Raw genomic sequence first — 21044 nt, 5'->3', positions numbered from 1 at the left:
GGATGATCTCTGCATGTATATTTCCCACCGTAGAGCATGGAGTAGGAGGTGTTATGGTGTGGGGGTGCTTTGCTGGTGACACTGTCTGTGATTTCTTTAGAATTCAACGCACACTTAACCAGCATGGTCACTTAATCTTGAAAGCTTTCTCAAACAGCTGTAACTGTATATGCATTCGTAAATCAGGTCCTTTCTTGAGTTGGGCTCTGGGATGTAACAACCGTTGAGCATCTGATTTTATGGTTGATTGTGGAGGAAAGGGGTTGAGTGTGGTAGAGTATGTGTGTGTGTGTTTATCCCACATCTGTTGCAAGGGGGTAAGGATGTTAGGGAGAATATAGGATGAACCACAATAATTGTTTGCTAAAATAATAATTGCTTGTCAATAATGTGATGTAATACAATGACAATCCGGGTTATAGGTTAAAATCCTACCCATGAACTGCCAACATTATTACACATATTAATTGATAATGATAGAAAATAAGATATGCAAGATATTTGAATAGATATATATATTTTTAAATAGCTATATATATATATATATATATATATATATATATATATATACATATAGTTTGAGGTGAGAGCATTGGAAATGCTTTTGGCGGTTGACCTGCTTCTGTTTTGTGGGTGGCACTGTGTGCTGTTTTCGATGGATGGGTCCTGGCCTCTCTGGGCCCTAGGGATCCTGAGGGACGGGGTGGTATGCCGATCACTGGGATGACGGCCCAACTTGGGATGGGGATGGGCTTTAGAAAGGGAATTAGTGGAGAACAATTGGAGGGTTACTTAGTAGCAATGCAAATATAATGGTACAGCTATATGGACACTCAATCACTATGGTATTTTTTTTGGTAAATGTAGAAATATATATAATGATAAATAGATTTGAAACTTTTATTATGATATGTAGTTTATATATAAATGCCTGGAGCATTTCAATTTTGGAGAATCTCTTATAAAATGGGTTAAAATCATGTATAGTAACCCTAGGTGTAAAATAGTAAATAATAGCTATTTCTCAGAAAGTTTTAAACTGTCAAGAGGAGTGAATCAAGGTTGTCCACTATCGGTATATCTATTTATTATGGCCATCGAGATGTTAGCTATTAAAATCAGAACTATAATATCAAGGGATTAGCTATTTTTACATTACCATGTAGTTTAACAATAAAATGGTCTGATGGTGATGTGGATATACTCAGAATACATATCCCAAATGATATAAATGATCTCACTCCAATACATTTTAATAGAAAGTTAGCAAAAATAGATAAGATCTTGCTACCATGGAAAGGTAAATACCTGTCAATTTGTGGAAAAATCACCCTGATTAATTATTTAGTATTATCCCAGTTTACCTATTTGCTATGGTCTTGCCTATGCCTAGCGAACAGTTTTTTTTTTATTATATGAGAAAAAAATATTCAATTTTATTTGGAACGGCAAGCCAGACAAGATTAAACGGGCCTATTTATATAATGAATATTAATTCGGAGGACAGAAATTATTAGATATTAAAGCATTAGACGTATCACTAAAAGCTTCCGTCATACAAAAGTTATACTTAAATCCGAACTGGTTCTCTAGCAAATTAGTAAGATTGTCTCACCCAATGTTCAAGAAGGGCCTTTTCCCCTTTATTCAGATTACAACCTCTCACCTTCAGTTATTTGAAAAGGAAATCATCTCCCAAATATCACTATTTCTTAAACAAGCCATAGAAAGTTGGTTACAATTTCAATTTAATCCTCCAGAAACGACAGAACAAATAATGCAACAAATATTGTGGTTAAACTGAAATATACTAATTGATAAAAAAAAAAATTTTTTGGGGACAAAATTTTAAAAAAAGGTATAAAATTCATAAATGATGTCGTCGGTAGGACTGGTGGAGTTATGTCGCACATGCAGCTAACAAAAACATATGGAAATGTCTGCTCTACCCAAAATTACAACCAAATAATTGCAGCATTACTGCACAAATGGAAGAGGAATGTGGAAAGGGGGAAAAGGTAATGAACTTGTCTGTCGGCCATGCATTAAAGAACATAATTGGTTAAAGAAAACTGTGATAAATAAAAAAGTATGCCAGTTTCATTTCAGGACCAAAGGATTGACAACCGTCCCATATATATAGATTGCAAAAAAGTTGGGAAGAGATTATTGACGTACCGATCCCATGGCATAGTGTTTATGAACTGATACGCAAAATGACACCAGATTCAAAACTTAGAATTTTTCAATTTAAATTATTATAGAAAATTCTTGCTACCAATAGAATGTTATTTATATGGGGGAAACAATCTTCCCATCTCTGCAGATTTTGCTGCGAAGAGACATAATCATTAGATTATTTGTTTTGGTACTGTCCATTTGTAGCTTGTTTTTTAACACAGGCGTGGAGCACCCGGCCCTGTGACCGCCCAAACACCTCCGCCCACCCTCCAACCCCATGTTATGACTTCACCTCCAATTATCATATACTGTAGGTGTAAATATTAGACTCAAAAGAAAGAGAGAAGAAGCGAGGTAGGGAGGAGAAGGAGAGAAAGAGAGTGGGAATGTGTGTCCTGCTGATAACCTGCAGATGTGTACAGCGATGGAAAGAATCTGTGAAACCACTGTGTGGAAAAGTAGCCACTGAGCAAAAACTGGTTGAATCAATGTTGTTTCCACGTAATTTAACACAAAAAATCAATGTGATGATTTTAAATCAATGTGGAAAACTAATTGGATTTGCAGAAAGTCATCATCGTAAGGGCAATCCAATGTCATGGTGATTTTTTTTTCTCCCACATTGAGTTCACATTAGTTGACAACTCAAATAGAAACCGTCCCATTTAGATTGCAAAATAGTTGGGAAGAGACTTTTGACGTACCAATTCTATGGCATAGTTTTTATGAATTGATACGCAAAACGACGACGGATTCAAAACGTAGAATTTTTCATTTTAAATTATTATACCAAATTCTTGCTACCAATAGAATGTTATTTATATGGAGGATACAATCTTCCCAGCTCTACAGATTTTGCTGTGAAGAGACAGAATCATTGGATCATTTGTTTTGGTACTGTCCATTTATAGCTTGTTTTTGGACACAGGTCCAGGAATGGCTAAAGGATTGCAATATTTACCTGGAGCTAACCCTGCAGATAGCATTACTAGGTGATCTGAAAAGTCATAGTCAAACGATCAATAATATAATAATACTTATAGCAAAAATGTTTATTTTCTATTTACAATCTGTAGAAACAATAAAAATAGAAAGGTTCAGAACTTTTGTAAAACATTACAGAACAGTTGAAAAATATATGGCAAATAGAAATCAAATATGGATGGTGTTAAGAGATAGATGGGTGGTGTTGAATGGAGTTGAAGGATGGGACATATAACAACTAACAACAACTAATAACAACAACATAACTAATCATGTAAGCATACTGTGTCCATAATAAGTATATAGGTTATAGGTTGAGAGCTTTTGTGAAAGAGCACAGTTAGAAAGATATGGCATATAGAAGCAAACCAGATGGACATCATGAAAATGATCGGAGAGGTTGAGGGTAGAGGAAGTTCAGGAGTAAAAACAAGCAAAATAGAATTAATTGTAAAATTGACTGTGTCCATAAAATGTATATAGAATGTATAAGCTGGAAGTAGAGGCATAAGCATTGTTGTTCACTAGTTTACTCCAATTAGGGAAGGGGTGGTGGGGTTGAAAAGTAATAAAGGGAAATATATTTTTTTAAAGTATATGTATGTGTATATATATGTATGTATATATATACAGTGGGGAAAAAAAGTATTTAGTCAGCCACCAATTGTGCAAGTTCTCCCACTTAAAAAGATGAGAGAGGCCTGTCATTTTCATCATAGGTAAACGTCAACTTGACAGACAAATTGAAAAAAAATCCAGAAAATCACATTGTAGGATTTTTAATGAATTTATTTGCAAATTATGGTGGAAAATAAGTATTTGGTCACCTACAAACAAGCAAGATTTCTGGCTCTCACAGACCTGTAACTTCTTCTTTAAGAGGCTCCTCTGTCCTTCACTCGTTACCTGTATTAATGGCACCTGTTTGAACTTGTTATCAGTATAAAAGACACCTGTCCACAACCTCAAACAGTCACACTCCAAACTCCACTATGGTCAAGACCAAAGAGCTGTCAAAGGACACCAGAAACAAAATTGTAGACCTGCACCAGGCTGGGAAGACTGAATCTGCAATAGGTAAGCAGCTTGGTTTGAAGAAATCAACTGTGGGAGCAATTATTAGGAAATGGAAGACATACAAGACCACTGATAATCTCCCTCGATCTGGGGCTCCACGCAAGATCTCACCCCGTGGGGTCAAAATGATCACAAGAACGGTGAGCAAAAATCCCAGAACCACACGGGGGGGACCTAGTGAATGACCTGCAGAGAGCTGGGACCAAAGTAACAAAGCCTACCATCAGTAACACACTACTCCGCCAGGGACTCAAATCCTGCATTGCCAGACGTGTCCCCCTGCTTAAGCCAGTACATGTCCAGGCCCGTCTGAAGTTTGCTAGAGTGCATTTGGATGATCCAGAAGAGGATTGGGAGAATGTCATATGGTCAGATGAAACCAAAATATAACTTTTTGGTAAAAACTCAACTCATCGTGTTTGGAGGACAAAGAATGCTGAGTTGCATCCAAAGAACACCATACCTACTGTGAAGCATGGGGGTGGAAACTTCATGCTTTGGGGCTGTTTTTCTGCAAAGGGACCAGGACGACTGATCTGTGTAAAGGAAAGAATGAATGGGGCCATGTATCGTGAGATTTTGAGTGAAAACCTCCTTCCATCAGCAAGGGCATTGAAGATGAAACGTGGCTGGGTCTTTTAGCATGACAATGATCCCAAACACACCTCCCGGGCAATGAAGGAGTGGCTTCGTAAGAAGCATTTCAAGGTTCTGGAGTGGCCTAGCCAGTCTCCAGATCTCAACCCCATAGAAAATCTTTGGAGGGAGTTGAAAGTCCGTGTTGCCCAGCGACAGCCCCAAAACATCACTGCTCTAGAGGAGATCTGCATGGAGGAATGGGCCAAAATACCAGCAACAGTGTGTGAAAACCTTGTGAAGACTTACAGAAAACGTTTGACCTGTGTCATTGCCAACAAGGGGTATATAACAAAGTATTGAGAAACTTTTGTTATTGACCAAATACTTATTTTCCACCATAATTTGCAAATAAATTCATAAAAAATCCTACAATGTGATTTTCTGGATTTTTTTTCCTCATTTTGTCTGTCATAGTTGACGTGTACCTATGATGAAAATTACAGGCCTCTCTCATCTTTTTAAGTGGGAGAACTTGCACAATTGGTGGCTGACTAAATACTTTTTTTCCCCACTGTATGTATGCATGTATGTATGTGTGTATATATATATATATATATATATATATATATATACAGTGAAGGAAAAAAAATTTGATCCCTTGTAGTTGGCCCCCAACAGCAAACCTGGGGGCCAACTACAAGAAACGTCTGACCTCTGTGATTGCCAACAAGGGTTTTGCCACCAAGTACTAAGTCATGTTTTGCAGAGGGGTCAAATACTTATTTCCCTCATTAAAATACAAATCAATTCATAACATTTTTGACATGCATTTTTCTGGAATGTTTTGTTGTTATTCTGTCTCTCACTGTTCAAATTAACCTACCATTAAAATTATAGACTGATCATGTCTTTGTCAGTGGGCAAACATACAAAATCAGCAGGGGATCAAATACTTATTTCCCTCACTGTATATACAGTGTGGAGAACAAGTATTTGATACACTGCCAATTTTGCAGGTTTTCCTACTTACAAAGCATGTAGAGGTCTGTAATTCTTATCATAGGTACACTTCAACTGTGAGAGACGGAATCTAAAACAAAAATCCAGAAAATCACATTGTATGATTTTTAAGTAATTCGTTTGCATTTTATTGCATGACATAAATATTTGATCACCTACCAACCAGTAAGAATTCCGGCTCTCACAGACCTGTAAGTTTTTCTTTAAGAAGCCCTCCTGTTCTCCACTCATTACCTGTATTAACTGCACCTGTTTAAACATGTTACCTGTATAAAAGACACCTGTCCACACACTCAATCAAACAGACTCCAACCTCTCCACAATGGCCAAGACCAGAGAGCTGTGTAAGGACATCAGGGATAAAATTGTAGACCTGGGGATGGGGTGGGCTACAGGACAATAGGCAAGCAGCTTGGTGAGAAGGCAACAACTGTTGGCGCAATTATTAGAAAATGGAAGAAGTTCAAGATGATGGTCAATCTCCCTCGGTCTGGGGCTCCATGCAAGATCTCACCTCGTGGGGTATCAATGATCATGAGGAAGGTGAGGGATCAGCCCAGAACTACATGGCAGGACCTGGTCAATGACCTGAAGAGAGCTGGGACCACAGTCTCAAAGAAAACCATTAGTAACACACTACGCCGTCATGGATTAAAATCCTGCAGCGCACGCAAGGTCCCCCTGCTCAAGCCAGTGCATGTCCAGGCCCGTCTGAAGTTTGCCAATGACCATCTGGATGATCCAGAGGAGGAATGGGAGAAGATCATGTGGTCTGATGAGACAAAAATATAGCTTTTTGGTCTGAACTGCACTCGCCGTGTTTGGAGGAAGAAGAAGGATGAGTACAACCCCAAGAACACCATCCCAACCGTGAAGCATGGAGGTGGAAACATCATTCTTTGGGGAGGCTTTTCTGCAAAGGCGACAGGAAGACTGCACCGTATTGAGTGAAGGATGGATGGGGCCATGTATCGCGAGATCTTGGCCAACAACCTCCTTCCCTCAGTAAGAGCATTGAAGATGGGTCGTGGCTGGGTCTTCCAGCATGACAACGGCCCGAAACACACAGCCAGGGCAACTAAGGAGTGGCTCCGTAAGAAGCATCTCAAGGTCCTGGAGTGGCCTAGCCAGTCTCCAGACCTGAACCCAATAGAAAATCTTTGGAGGGTGCTGAAAGTCCGTATTGCCCAGCGGCAGCCCCGAAACCTGAAGGATCTGTAGAAGGTCTGTATGGAGGAGTGGGCCAAAATCCCTGCTGCAGTGTGCGCAAACCTGGTCAAGACCTACAGGAAATATATGATCTCTGTAATTGCAAACAAAGGTTTCTGTACCAAATATTAAGTTCTGCTTTTCTGATGTATCAAATACTTATGTCATGCAATAAAATGCAAATTAATTACTTAAAAATCATACAATTTGATTTTCTGGATTTTTGTTTTAGATTCAGTCTCTCACAGTTTAAGTGTACCTATGATACAAATTACAGACCTCTACATGCTTTGTAAGTAGGAAAACCTGCAAAATCGGCAGTGTATCAAATACTTGTTCTCCCCACTGTATATATATATATATATATATATATATATATATATATATATATATATATTTGCGAGAAAAAACAACATACGGGGGATTGGAAGTGATGCAGACAATTACATTGATGGAAGTTACAATCTATCTGCTATATTAAAGCTGATCTACCCCTTAAAAAATGTAATACATTAAAAATACATTTTGAAAAACAGCATGGCTACCACATCATTCTGCAGCAATACGCTATCCCATCTGGTTTAGGCTTAGTGGGACTATGATTTGTTTTTCAACAGGACAATGACCCAACACACCTCCAGGCTGTGTAAGGGCTATTTTACCAAGAAGGAGAGTGAAGGATTGCTGCATCAGATGACCTGGCCTCCACAATCACCCAACCTCAATCAAATTCAAATGGTTTGGGATGGGTCGGACCGCAGAGTGAAGGAAAAGCAGCCAACAAGTGCTCAGCATATGTGGGAACTCCTTCAAGACTGTTGGAAAAGCATTCCAGGTGAAGCTGGTTGAGAGAATGCCAAGAGTGTGCAAAGCTATCATCAAGGCGAAGGGTCGCTATTAGAAGAATCTCAAATATAAAATATATTTTGATTTCTTTAACACTTTTATGGTTACTACATGATTCCATATGTGTTATTTCACAGTTTTCACTATTATTTTACAATGTAGAAAATAGTAGAAATAAAGAAAAAACTTTGAATGAGTAGGTGTTCTAAAACCTTTGACCGGTGGTCTACATACGTAGTACACACATGCATGTACACACACACACACACACACACACACACACAAGTGCATGCACACATACACACATACACACAAACACACACATACACACACACACACACACACACACAAATACGAACAAACACAGGTGCATGTACACATGCACGCACACGCAAAGATACAGGCGCATGAACAAATACAAACACACACAGACAGACACACATAGAGGTGCGTATACACACACACACACACACACACACAACCCCCCCACCCCTCACACAGACACACACACCACATGTCTGAAATTGGAGCCTTGGTGCGCTAGGTGCGATGCGTTTCCCTCACTAATTTACCTTTTAACTGTTGTTTTGACAGTGGATTTAAAAGTGGATATGCACAAAATCTTCACTTGACCTTGATTGGTCAACCCCCCAGCCCTCCTTTATCAATTAATATCATTTGTATTATTTGGGGTTGCTGCAGTTCAGTGTTGTGGCACACTAACTTTTCCCATTCAGAGGGCTGTATGAAAGACAGGAATTCAGTTGGTAAGGGATACATTATTGCACACTGTTAGTGAAGACCTTGAAAAGTAGGAATAAGTACAAAAATAGTTAAAATGTAAAAATAAAAAAAAGCTATAATTTTGTAAAATGTGCTAAATCAGGCGGTTGATAGGTCAACATAAGGTACTAAAAAGTTTGCCTGGCTACCCAAAATCCTTGCTCTAGCCAAATGCTACGCACCGCCCACGGATGTTAGTTTCTTCTCCACAATGAGACTGGATCTGAGTACCTCCCCCACTATCTCTAGAATGTAAATCCATTCTAGACCATCTGATTGGTTAGAAATGATCCAATGATGACTTTGTTTTGTACAACATCCCTCATTTTGACATCACCACAAACAACTTCAATGATAGCGGTCTCAGACTGAAGCATGTAGCGAATGATAGAGCAGCGGAATAAATCAGTTTGAGCCATCAGGAAACTAAAAAGTTTGAAAAAATAATAGTTATTTTTACAATAAATATTTATATTGGTGGAAAATATGATTAAATTCTTGACAACACACTATATTATGGCCCCTAGGGGTCAATTAATCCATATTCAGACTATAAAATAAGGCCTACAATAGTCATAAAAAACGTCACTTTCTCAAAAGGTCGTCTGTGTGGAAAAACCTGGATCATTTCAAATTTAAGAGAACTGTTTTAGGGGACATTGCACTATACACCACTAAAAACACATTCATTTCAATGTAATTTAATATTCATGTTAGGACACACAAATTACCATTATCTGTTCAAATTTGACAACATCTGTCCTCATTTAACAATGCTTACCTTCCTATAAAAGCCATTGAAGCATATCTAAAGTAATTTATGTCATATTGTTGAGATGGGTAACAATTGTATGCAAATTGCCATTCTAATATGGCATTGCTGGTATTACCCCCTTTTAACTTCTCAACCGCCTGGTAGAGCTCTGTACTTTCCAAACTCAAAAGTCATCCCCTGATGTGGTTTAAGCATTGCTGTGAACACACAAAATATATATATTTTTTCTATTAAAAAAGTGTGTAAAAAACTGAGGGAAAACCAGATTTTTGGGGGGGAAATCCCAAACCTGGAAAAGCTAAACCGAGAATACGGAATAAAATAAAATAAAATAAAGAATTAGGTAAAAAATTCTAACTGATTTTAAAAGGCCCTACCAATGTTTTTTTCTTGCTGTGCATGACTGCACTTTAGAGTGTGTGTCATCCTGCAGCACAACATTTTGGGGAAAGTTGAGCTCAGGTCCAATGTTGGCTATGCACCCAAGTGGAAAAGAGATTGGGCCATCCTAGAAATGTTTTAGAGTAATATAATATATACAATTTAGCAGACGCCTTTATCCAAAGCAACTTACAGTCATGCGTGCATACATTTTTACTAATTGGTGGTCCTGGCAATCGAACCCATTATCCTGGCATTGCAATGCTCTACCAAGATGCATTGCAAGGTTATAAATGCTTTGTGAAGACTCCATTTAATATGATTTTTAAAGCCTTTATAAAGCACAGGTTTATGTCTTATTTGACATAGGTGGTTATATCACATTTGACATTGGTGGTTAAGTCACACAGTTATGCCACATTTATGAACCGTTTATAGAGCATGACTTACAGTTATAGATGTTTTGTGACACATTTATGTAGTGTTTATGAAGGCTTTATGAAAGCTTTATGAAGGCTTTATGAAGCCTTTATAAGCTGCACGTCATTTAAAGCGGGACCAGAAGTTCTTATTTGAGTTGTAAGTATTCTGATTTTAAGGTGAAAAAATGTTTTCAACATGTTTTTCAAAAATAGACAGTTAAATGGTTAAATCTACATCTCTTTCAAACGGAGGGGGCAATTATGCTGTGTCTGGGCTATCAGTGTCATTCATGCTAAGTCTACTCTGAGGGAAGCAAGAGAGAGAGAGAGCTGTGAGAAATAGACAGTGTTGGAGGGGGTGGAGAGAAAGATAGAGAAAAGATAAAGGAAAGAGGAAGATACAGAGTGAGCTTTGAGCATGAAGGCGGAAAAGAGATAGGAAGAGAGACAGGTGTCAAACGATGCTCACCTCCCTCTCCCCGCACCCAGATCACAACCACGCCCTCACCACCTCTTCGGTAACCTTGTCACCGAGCCCCGGTGTGGCTGTCAGCCCCAAAGCCCAGTAGGATCAGCCCAGTTTAGTGTCACCATGTGTCCCTTCCATCCTACCCCCTACCCTCCCCGTAACCCCCTCGCTCAGCTCTTTCTCAATTAAAATTTTCCTGGAGAACCAGCAGCAATGCCCACTCTAGATTAGTTTTTTTCAATCGCTTTTGTGTTATATTCACACATTTCTGGTGAATTTTCTAAATTCGTAGTATGAAACTGTCTTCAAACTGGTTACACTTGTAACGCACAAAGTCTCATATAACAAAAAAGTGTTATTCTGCATTCATTTTGTTTGAAGACATCTTTCAACACAATCATTGATCCAAAATGTAAGTTCACTGTGAAATATCTTTAGAACATTGATTTAATCACCAAAAGAAAACATAATGATATATTATTTTAACAAGCAGTTAATCCAATAGCAAAAAATCCAAAACATGTTTCAAAATTGCCCTTTGATTGTAATATGCTCCAGTATTGTAAATTACAGTATATTACACTGTTTTCACATTAGGCAATACAGTTGCACTACCCATTAAAAATGTACTACACATCCAATTTCCATAATTTCTATCCCATGTGTGATCAAAGGTGAGATCATTGAAGACATCTCACAATCATTGATGCAAAAAAATAATGTATTAGTTTGATACAATTACAACATACAGTGCATTTGGAAAGTATTCAGACCCCTTCACCTGTTGGAAGGTGAACCTTTGCCCCCGTCTGTGGTCCTGAGCGCTCTGGAGCAGGTTTTCATCGAGGATCTCGCTGTACTTTACTCCATTCTTTCCCTCGATCCTGACTAGTCTCCCCTCCCTGCCTCTGAAAAACATCCCCACAGCATGATGCTGCCACCACCATGCTTCACCGTAGGGATAGTGCCAGGTTTCCTACAGACGTGATGCTTGGCATTCAGGCCAATTCAAGTTCAATCTTGATTTCATCAGACCAGAGAATCTTGTTTCTTGTGGTCTGAGAGTGCTCTAGGCAAACTCCAAGCGGGATGTCATATGCCTTTTACTGAGGAGTGGCTTGCGTCTGGCCACTCTACAATAAATGCCTGATTGGTGGAGTGCAGGAGAGATGGTTCTCCCATTTCCACAGAGGAACTCTGGAGCTTTGTCAGAGTGACCACTGGGTTCTTGGTCACCACCCTGACCAAGGCCCTTCTCCCCCAGTTGTGACACAGCCTGGGATCAAACCCGGGTCTCTAGTAACGCCTCAAGCACTGCAATGCAGTGCCTAAGACCACTGCGCCACTCGGGAGGCCCTGTACTTATGTATTTTATTAGTCCTGTACGTGACTCAGTTTGTAAGAGCATGACACTAGAAACATTAGATTTGTGGGTTTCGATACCCACTGGGGTCACATACTAAAATGTGTGGAATCACAGCTGTCACTTTTGATAAAAGCGTTACAGTATTGTTTTGGCCAATGCAATTTTAGTAAAGCAGTGTGAACCCCACCCCAGCAACTTCATTTTGGATTCATGTTTACTGTGTAGGGGATGCATTTGTTACATTTGTTACAGTGCATCTCTGATCTTGTCAATATCAGATTTTCTTTTTACTGTGAAGTAAAGTCATGTGTGCATACATTTTTGTGTATGGGTGGTCCTCTGTAGCTCAGCTGGTAGAGCACGGCGCTTGTAACGCCAAGGTAGTGGGTTCGATCCCCGGGACCACCCATACACAAAAATGTATGCACGCATGACTGTAAGTCGCTTTGGATAAAAGCGTCTGCTAAATGGAATATTATTATTATTATTTAAAATCATAATAGTCATCATCATAATAGTACATTACAGTATATGTCATACTTCATATGTTTCTACTTTACAGACATAGATTTTCATTATGTAGTTCTCAAAATCTGTAGTAGATAAACCAGTTTAAAACCTATAGGTTTACCAAACGGTTTAGTGATGATCAATTAAGAAACTAAATACGCTTCTCTGTTTTAAAACAATTGCCTTTTTGATGATCTGTTTTACGTTTTGTACTAAGAGTTGTGAAAATTGCACCAAAGCAAAAAAGTTAAAAATGTAAACAAGCACTCATTTCCTCTCAACTGAGACTGTGTGTTCTTAATCTCCAGTCCTTGCTCAGTGCCATTGGAAACGATCGTACTGTGTGTGTGTGTGTGTGTGAGAGAGAGAGAGAGAGCGAGCGAGAGTGTGTGTTTCTAATCTTCCGTCCTTACTTAGGGTCAATGGCGCGACCAGATGGTTAGAGCTAGGTTTAGGGTTAGTAGTTAGTTAGTTGAAATGTTACTGATAGTCTGTAGATAGTGCATCTTTTTCATCTAGTTTGTATTATACCCACAAGGCGGCTTGGGTGTTGTGGTGAATGCCAATGTCAATGCCATTACATTGATACATATAAACACTGCATGTGCCATTCCTGGTAGATGTCAGATATACAGTGCCTTCAGAAAGTACTCTCAGCCCTTGACTTTTTCAAAATGTTGTTGTGTTCCAGCCTGAATTGATAATGGATTACATTGAATTTGTGTGTCACTGACCTACACACCATACCCCATAATGTCAAAGTGGAATTATGTTTTTTTTTTTTTTTTACAAATGTAAAAATAAAAAAAAAGCTGAAATGTCTTGAGTTAATAAGTATTCAACCCCTTTGTAATGGCAAGCTTAAATAAGTTCTGGAGTAGAAATGTGCTTAACTCACTCTGTGTGCAATAATAGTGTTTTACAGGATTTTTTAATGACTACCTCTTCTCTGTACCCCACACATACAATTATCTGTAAGGTCACTCAGTCGAGCAGTGAATTTCAAACGCAGATTCAACCACAAAGACCAGGGACATTTTCCAATGTCTCGCAAAGATGGGCATTGAATATCCCTTTGAGCATGGTGAAGTTATTAATTTCACTTTGGGTGGTGTGTCAATACACCCAATCATTACAACTAACTAGTTGATGGAGATGAAGGAAACCGTCTCAGGGATTTCACCATGAGGCCAATGGTTACAGATTTCAATGGCAGTGATAGGAGAAAAACTGAGGATGGATCAACATTGTTACTGTGGAATGCAGTGTTTGGTTTTCGGCAGGCATAATGGGACCCATCTCGTCCAAAAAGTTGACTCAAGTTTGCCAAAAAGCACCTGGATGATCATCAAGACTCTTGGAAGAACGTTCTATGGACAGATGATTCAAAAGTATAAATTTTGGACGACATGGTTCCAGTAATGCCTGGTGAAAACCAAACACTGCATTCCACAGTAAGAACATCATACCAAAGGTCAAGCATGGTGGTGGTGGTGTGATGGTTTGGGGATGCTTTGCTGCCTCAGGACCTGGACGACTTGCCTTAATAGAAGGAACCATGAATTATGCCCTGTATCAGAGAATTCTACAGGAGAATGTCAGACCATCCGTCTGTGAGCTGAAGCTGAAGCGCAGCTGGGTCATTCAGCAAGACTATGATCTAAAACACACAATCAAGTCTACATGAAAATTGCTAAAAAGCAACAAATTGGACGTTTTGGAATGGCCTAGTCAAAGTCCAGACCTAATCCCAATTGAGATTTTGTGGCAGGACTTGAAACGAGCAGTTCATGCTTGAAAACCCACACGTCACTGAGTTAAAGCAGTTCTGCATGGAAGAGTGGGCCAAAATTCCTCCACAGCGACGTGAGAGACTGATCAACAACTACAGGAAGCATTTGGTTGGAGTCATTGCAGCTAAAGGTGGCACAACCAGTTATTGAGTGTAAGGGGGCAATTACTTTTTCACACAGGGGAATTTGGTGTTGCATAACTTTGTTTATGAAATACATGAAATAAATATGTAATTGTTGTGTTATTTGTTCACTTATGTTCCCTTTATCTATGTCTCCCGAGTGGCGCAGTGGTCTAAGGCACTGCATCGAAGTACTAACTGTACCACTAGAGATCCTGGTTCGAATCCAGGCTCTGCTGTAGCTGGCCGCAACCGGGAGACCAATGGGGCGGTGCACAATTGGCCCAGCGTCGTCCAGGGTAGGGGAGGGAATGGCCGGCAGGGAGGTAGCTCAGTTGGTAGAGCATGGCGTTTGCAATGCCAGGGTTGTGGGTTCGATTCCCATGGGGTATGAAAATTAAAAAGAATAATGTATGCACTAACTGTAAGTCGCTCTGGATAAGAGCGTCTGCTAAATGATGTATATATCTAATATTAGGTTTTGGTTGAAGATCTGATAACATTCAGTATCACAAATATGCAAAAGTAGAGAAAATTAGAAAGGGGGCAAATACTTTTTCATAGCACTGTAAATGTATATATTTTGGATTATTAAGGAGTGGGCCTTTAATGCTGTGAGGTGTGTATTAATACACATGGAAGTCATAGACAGTGAAACACAAACAAACAAGCAAAAACATTACATGTAGGCCTACATAGTGGAAGTGGGTGGGAGATAAAGGAGGCTATGTGTGATTTTTTAAATATTTTTAATGTATATTCACTTTCTTGGAAGATTTTCTATATTTAAATTTTTTTCTTCCGGTCTGGCCTGTGAGCAGGAAGTTTGCATTTAGAATATTTTACTTTGGGAAAGTATATGCCAGGGGTTCCATAAAAGACAGAAATGTAAACCTCGCTTCTAAAGACTAAAGAGATCGAGAGTAAAGAGAGAGGGAGAGAGCATGTGACAGAAAAAGAGAGAGAGGGGGAGAAATTGAGAGACAGCGGACAAATTCGATTCTCTCTCCGAAGCACCGAGAGAAGAGATGACTCATGCTGTTTGCATCTGGTTTAGTGGAAGGAAGGCCTTTGGGCTAACATTGTTGGGATGAAGGATGTTGCCAGATCTGTAACTAGACTCTGAATGGTCAATAAACAGGCCCCCTTAATATTTCATAGCTCAAAGAAGACATTAGCATAAAATTTTGAAGCATTGTTGTTGTGAAGAAGCCAAACTTTTATCCTCACTCAAACGAAGCATGCATGGAGGAGGATTTGAAATGTACACAATGTGACAGCCAACTACCTTGCTTTTGAGACTGTGACACACAGAGGAATCACGCAAACACAAGACAGGCCTGCGCTGCGCTGATAATTCGACGGCCGTCGCATTTCTCATTTGATATAGCATGGGCAGAGGAAACGCTATCGGCTAGCACGCGTCCTGCAACTGTCCCTTGGCATTTCGTCCTATAATTATTTAGACTCATCTAGATCTACATACATCGCTGTAAGTATAAGCTGCAGAGATCTGTGAGTCGGGCGATATCCACAAGCAAAATGGTGTGATAGACTATTTATGGGCGAGATTTACTCATGTGCCATGTGAGAAACGATGTGAGAAGTGGCTACAGATAGCATGGGACCCCTTAGTGCCATACAGTATCTGTATGGGGAACATGGAAGCTGCATCTAATTGTGGCATATAAGCTGCATGTGAATGTAGCTGGGGTGGTTTGGTGAACCACAATTGTGTGATGACCATGCCTGAGCCAGAATATTTACATTAGCTCCCTGAGCTAATGCCTGGGCTTAATCTTAATGGGCTAACACAGTCCTGACATGCAGGATCCCAGGTTTGAACCCCAGTTGGCACATGAAAATGCAGTAATATGCAATAGTTATTGCACTGTTTTTTGTTGTTTATCAATAAGTACAAGTAGTGTTCACACCTGGCAGCAACACACAATTTTTTAAGAAACTTTCTTTCGAACTATTAACCATCATATAACAATTAGAGTATATTTGTTGTGACAAGCAGTGACCAATTAGCTGTTGGCGTCTGTCTACATGTAGAGTAGCAGTCCCTTTGCTAAGCTTCATTGCTAAGCCTCATCGATACACAAAGTGTGTCACACAGCGCAACAGTAAACCGTGCTCTTAGGTTGCGGCAATGTTACAAAGCCTGACACATCTCCCACACAAGAGTTACCTTCCTTGTCTTATTTTGCACTTCTTTCTCTCTTCCACTGCCTCCCCCTTCTCCCTAGCTTCACTTACACACTTAATTGAGTCAAGGGCTTTGATGGTGGGTGGTTAGAAGACGAACTGAGCGCTGACACTAATTACGTCGAGAGAAAGTGGTGGGTAGTGGATCACGGGTAGTTGGGGAGATGGGTGATGATGGTGCTGATGATAATGATTGGTGAATTAATTCAGGAATGAGTTAAACGGTTGGGGCTAGGTTATGCAGGTTGTATGGAGGCCAATTCGCTTTACACTGGAGGGGGTCTTGTGCAATGATGGTGATGTTAATGATTAATGAATATAGGAGTGGTTCCAGTTGAAAGTTTGAGGCCAGGTTGTATGCAGGCCTATTGGATTTACTCTGGAGGGCGTCTTGTAGGAACCCGGAGTGAAGCGCCTGTACGGTGTGGAGGTAGTATTGAGAGGTCAGGTGGTCCAGCAGCCCTAGGCAGTCCGTTGATTCACATGGGAAGTTTGCATGGAGAAGTAGGAAGGAAGCAACTGTTGCTTTCCTAGGGTTATATGCTCCGGAGCGGTCGCCAATAGTATTATCGCGTAAAGCTTGTTAGTGTGGCTGTACCTGATTTTAAATTGAATCCGAGGAGAGCGGAAGGTTCTTCGGAACTCTGAGCGCATCACAAGTTGATAGGAACATTGTTAGGCGACAAGGGACTTGTCTTTGAGTTTGTACTGGGAATGTGACGACACAACAAAACTAAACTAAACACTGATACACACTAATGACAAATGAGGACCAATCGACTGCTAAACTCTCAGTTTAAAGTTTCATCAAATAGTCCTAACAGGGTACAATGCAGAAACACAAGAACAACAGTAGAACCCAGCTCCTTTGCGAACACCTCTCTCTTTCTCTCTCTCTCTCTCCTTCTCAGTGTCTTTTCTTCTTTCCTCTGTGAGGTTGTGTGTGTGTGTGCCTGTCATGCTGCGCAACTTTCTTGTGCTGCTTATGATTGTGTTGCTTTAGTCTTTGAAATAATATATGAATTGCCTCCGGCGCCGAGTGCCGCTCTTGACGTGAGAAGAAAGAAATCTCGGAGATATCAGTGAAGGATGCTTTTTTACCCCCTTCAAAGGCGCGAGTCACAGCCAGGGCCTTTGGAAAGCTGGGTTGGTTAATGGGAAGGAACAGAGAGGAAAGGAGAGAGAGAGAGAAAGAGGGAAGGAGAGATAGGGAGAGAGAGTGTGAATGAGAGAGATAGAGGGAGAAAGAAAGATCGAGAGGAGAGCAAAGGGGGAAGAGTAAAAGAGACGGAAAGAGTGAGAGTTTGAGAGAGCAGAAAATTGAGATGGTGTGAGACAGACCAAAAGAAACAGAGTTGCGGAAAGCAGAAGAGAGAGGACTTAAAGGAAAGATTCACCCATTTTGAGTGTTATATCGTTTTGGGGCTGAGTGATGTTCTATCAACTCCTGGGGTCATTTCATGTTTTCATGTGTATCATGAGCTCTTGCCGTTCACGCAGGCAGAAATACAGCCAGTATGACATAGCATTGTGATAAAGCCGCTCTCACTGGAAATTAATGGGAAGATGACTTTTAGATTGCGAAAACATCTATCATACATGTCAAATTTCAATACTGGCTAATGTCATAATGCGGGAGGTTGTATTCTCTGGAATGAGCCATTGATAATGTTTTTGCAATATTCCTACCTAAAAAAAAACAGAGGTTTCACCACATTTCTCCTATTTTTCTGCCTCTTCAGTCCAGGGTGCATTTTATACTGCTGTCCAGTGGCTCCACCCTTGCCATGGTGGGCTATGCAAATGTCTTTGGCTGTGTCCCAATCCAAAGGCAGCTAGCTGCCTGCTGCCTACCTGGCAGCATCATGTGATAACGTTTTCAACCGAGCGTGATACTTTTGTTTACATTGCAGCCACTGTAGCAGCGTGAGCAACTAGTGCTATCAATTCAGTGAACAACTATCACAAAATGGAAATATCTGACAACAAGTAAACAAGTAACAGAATCGATCTCCTCCTCTCGCATATTGCTTGGTCTTCTGCTCCATCGTTGGAAATATGACAGGTAAGCTTGAATGCATACGATTTTTTGAGATAGCTAAATAAGCTATTTTACTGACGGTTTACAAATGATTAACAGCAACAGTAGTGGTGTTTCACTGTGAAGCTAATATTGCATTAGGGCTGCTATTATTTTTTTCTATGTCCAATATTCAGTAATTATATAAATTCATATCAAACAGGAATATATATTCAATGAAATTAGTACAGCATTGTAAAGTAATTGATGCCTTTCTCTCTCTTTGCAGGGGATTAGACAGATGAACTGCAGTCACTAGATGCCCAAGCCTCAAAACCAGAAGATAACCTAGCGCCGACGAGGATGGCGGCCTCGCGACTAGCTCTTAGGAAACTTTGCAGTATTTTCTTTTTTTATGTATTATTTACATTATTAGCTCAGAAATTGTTTTGTATCATTACATAAAGCCGGGAAAAACTATTGGATATCAGAGCGGCGGTAACTCACCAGCATTACGACCAGGAATACGACTTTCCAGAAGCAGATCCTTTGTTTGCTCTCCTCAGGGCAATTGAACTGATTCCAGCGGCTGACCCAAAACATCGCCGGCGGAGGGGAGGCATTCGGTGCGGCCTGCTGATTCGACTTAGGAGGCGCGCGCACCACCCACCGCTTCCAAGTATACTACTCGCAACGAGCTCCGGGCAAGGATTTCTTTCCAGAGAGACATCAAGGCCTGTAACATACTTTGTTTCACGGAAACATGGCTCTCTGGGGATATTCTGTAGAAATCGGTCCAGCCATATAAGTTCTCAGTTCATCGTGCAGACAGAAATAAATATTTCTCCGGGAAGCAGAAGGGTGGAGGTGTGTTTTCATGATTAACGACTCATGGTGTAATTTTAGTAACATACAGGAACTCAAGTCCTTCTGTTCACCAGACCTAGAATACCTCACAATCAAATGCCAATCGTATTATCTCCCAAGATAATTTTCTTCGGATATAATCACGGCCGTGTATATCCCCCCTCAAGCCGATACCATGACGGCCCTCAAAGAACTTCACTGGACTTTATGCAAACTGGAAACCACATATCCTGAGGCTGCATTTATTATAGCCGGGGATTTTAACAGAGCAAATTTGAGGACTAGGCTGCCGAGGTTCTATCAACATATCGACTGTTATATTCGCGCTGCTAAAATCCTCGAACATTGCTATTCGAACTTCCGGGATGGTTATAAGGCCCTCCCCCGCCCTCCTTTCGGCAAATCTGACCACGACTCCATTTTGCTCCTCCCTTTCTATAGAGAGAAACTCAAACAGGAAGTACCCGTGCTAAGGACTATTCAACGCTGGTCTGACCAATCGGAATCCACACTTCAAGATTGTTTTGATCACGCGGATTGGATATGTTCCGGGTAGCTTGCGAAAATAATTTTGACGAATACACTGAAACAGTGACTGAGTTTATCAGGAAGTGTATAGGTGATGTTGTGCCAACTGTGACTATTAAAACCTACCCTAACCAGAAACCGTGGATAGTTGGCAGCATTCGCGCAAAAATGAAAGCGCAAACCATCGCATTTAACCATGGCAAGGTAACTGGGAATATGGCAGAATACAAACAGTGTAGCTACTCACTCTGCAAGGCAATTAAACTGGCAAAACATCAGTATAGAGAGAAAGTGGAGTCACAATTCAACGGCTCAGACACAAAACGAATGTGGCAGGGTCTACAGACAATCACGGACTACAAAAGGAAAACCAGCAATGTCGCCGACACCGACGTCTCGTTTCCAAACAAGCTAAACACCTTCTTCGCCCGCTTTGAGGATAACACAGTGCAACCGACGAGGCCCACTACGAAGGACTGTGGCCTCTCCTTCTCCATGGCCGAAGTGAGTAAGACATTTAAGCATGTTAACCCCCGCAAGGCTGCCGGCCCAGACGGCATTCCTAGCAGTGTCCTCAGAGCATGCGCAGACCAGCTGGCTGGTGTGTTTATGGACATATTCAATCTCTACCTTTGCCAGTCTGCTAGATGGCCACTATTGTTCCTGTACCCAAGAAAGCATCGCCCCGTAGCACTCACCTCTGTCATCATGAAGTGCTTTGAGAAACTAGTCAAGGATCATATCACCTCTGCCTTACCTGTCACCCTAGACCCACTTCAATTTGCTTACCGCCCCAATAGATCAACAGACGATGCAATCGCCATCACACTGCACACTGCCCTATCCCATCTGGACAAGAGGAATACCTATGTAAGAATGCTGTTCATTGACTATAGCTCAG

The sequence above is a fragment of the Coregonus clupeaformis genome, chromosome 34, assembly GCF_020615455.1.
Source record: "Coregonus clupeaformis isolate EN_2021a chromosome 34, ASM2061545v1, whole genome shotgun sequence".
Lineage (NCBI taxonomy): Eukaryota > Metazoa > Chordata > Actinopteri > Salmoniformes > Salmonidae > Coregonus > Coregonus clupeaformis.
Note: the sequence above shows the minus strand (reverse complement) of the source record.